The sequence below is a fragment of the Austrofundulus limnaeus genome, unplaced genomic scaffold, assembly GCF_001266775.1.
Source record: "Austrofundulus limnaeus strain Quisiro unplaced genomic scaffold, Austrofundulus_limnaeus-1.0 Scaffold1047, whole genome shotgun sequence".
Classification (NCBI taxonomy): Eukaryota; Metazoa; Chordata; class Actinopteri; order Cyprinodontiformes; family Rivulidae; genus Austrofundulus; species Austrofundulus limnaeus.
Genome location: NW_013953449.1, coordinates 104,723 through 107,007, shown reverse-complemented (window position 1 = coordinate 107,007; position 2,285 = coordinate 104,723). Strand labels below are relative to the sequence as shown.

General features: G+C 32.9%; 1 protein-coding gene across 1 annotated transcript in view; it reads right to left on the bottom strand.

Annotated features, from left to right (window-relative positions):
• The window catches only part of sh2b1 (SH2B adaptor protein 1), a 14,946-nt gene extending 12,920 nt beyond the window's left edge, over positions 1-2,026 (bottom strand). The window contains exon 1 of the mRNA XM_014030377.1: positions 1,854-2,026. The gene's annotated coding sequence lies outside the window, so the exon portion shown is untranslated. The remainder of the gene's footprint in view (positions 1-1,853) is intronic.
• Positions 2,027-2,285: the final 259 nt, after the last annotated feature.

Sequence of the window (2,285 nt, the reverse complement as noted above, 5' to 3'; positions counted from 1 at the left end):
GTAACTAACAAACTGTAACTAACTGTAACTAACAAACTAACTGTAACTAACAAACTGTAACTAACTGTAACTAACAAACTGTAACAAACTGTAACTAACAAACTGTAACTAACTGTAACTAACAAACTAACTAACTGTAACTAACAAACTGTAACAAACTAACTAACAAACTCTAACAAACTGTAACTAACAAACTGTAACTAACTGTAACTAACTAACTAACAAACTGTAACTAACAAACTGTAACTAACTGTAACTAACAAACTAACTAACTGTAACTAACTGTAACTAACAAACTCACTTTGAGCCAAATAGCACATAAACAAAAATAACCAACAAGAAAGGAGGTCATCATCGAACCTGAAGCAGAGCTGAGACCAGACAAACGCTGAAAACAGGTTTTTACCAAAAGAGTTCAATCATTCACATTAAGCCTCTTCTTTAACTAATAAAACTTGTTTTTCAGTGTTGAATACTGGTCATTTCTTGGAGGAATAAAAATAAATACATTATATTGATGTACACAAAACATCACTTTTTAAATAAATGTAGAACAGATTGAAGGAATGTATGTCCATATTAAATACATTTTATTACATAAATATTTACAGATATGTGACTTATCATATGGAAATAAGGATTAAGTCAAATTCAGTCATAATGACCTCATATTTTCAGATTCCTGCTTTAAAAGCTACATTTTGATCCCTGGATCATCCTGATATCATCAGCAGATCCAGAGATATGACTTCATTTGTCTTGTAGGTTATGATAATACATTACTGTTTGGTCTGAATACTGATTTTATGTAAATTTATTGGGTCATTTTTGATGTCAATATAAAGAGGAAACCTCAAATATTATTTGTATATTAAGATTTCCCAGTTTGGAAGAAACAAAACTTTGCTAGCTCACAGAGAAAATTTCAAAACTTTTAAGGCGTTTTTCCTCAAAATCAGGTTTTGTTGTTGCTACTGCTGAAAAAAATGCTTCAAATTTTTTAGGATTATATTTCAGACAGTTCATTCAAATGATACATTGATAAGACATTAATTCATTACATTCTGACAAAATGGTATTTTTGCACTTGTAATCTGTAATGTTAGTGGTTTAATACTAATTTTAGTTTTATAATAACTGATTCAGATGCTTATAAAAAACAGTTTTATTACTTCGTGCATTAATAAGTTCTGTTCACTATTATCTTTATTTTATTTTCCTAAGCTGGCTAAATTGACTTCCTTAATGTTTTACGGAATTATTTTTATATAAGGCAAAAATAGTAAGAGTATTTTAGAGAGTGAATTTAAACATTGTTGTTGTTGCACAGACACAATAATTCAGATCATTCTTCAGTCGTGCTGTTCTGAATAAAAGCCGTTAAAACCTAAATGAGGGGATATTATAAAGTAAAAGAAGATTTAGACACATAGTTTTACTTCCAGTTGAGTATTTGGACTGTTTGATGTCAGAACTTGTGGTTTAAATTAAAATAAGTCCTTTCTGCTGAACAGGATGAGGATAAATCACAGCTAACTGCAGGTTTGTGGATCTGAAGATGCCTTCATGTGAGCTCATTTAGCTCGTTAGCATGCTAACAATAGCTCCCCAACATCCACTTAAACCTGCAGTTTGCCAACACCTGGGTTCACCAGGACTAGTTATTAATAACCACTATGTTTATAACTGTTGGTAATAATCTCCTTAATAAACACAGATTAAATAATCCAACAGAAACTAACACCACAGATTACATTCGAGCTAAAGCTAACAGTTAGCCAGCTAACCAGCCGTTTATAAATCACGCGAGCAGCTAACAGCAGAGGTCCAGCCGTGGTTCTGGAGGTCCGTACCTGTTCATCCCAACCAGGTGTTGTCATCTGCGACCGAACCGGCCGAACAGCTCAGTGTTRGCTCAGTCCAAACATCCCAGGAAACATCTCCCAGCAGCTTGTTGGTGCTGAAGCTAAGCATGAATATTGCTGCTTGTCTGGACCCGTTCTTCTCGAACTGATCCAAGTCTCGCGATATTTCAGGAGCTGAAGGGAAATAAAATACATCACAACACCTTTTATCATCATCATCATCACATACTGTTTTATTGAACCATTTACCTTTTATTTTATTTATTTTGTAAATGCGGATTTAGGTTCTGTGACTTCTTTACTTTTCATTTAGTAAAAAAATAATTTAACTTTAATAAAAACTGTTTTACACAGAAACACATTAAAAATTCTTCAGTTCCTTCTGATTATTTGAAGTCTGCTTCAGCTGCTGCTCTGACT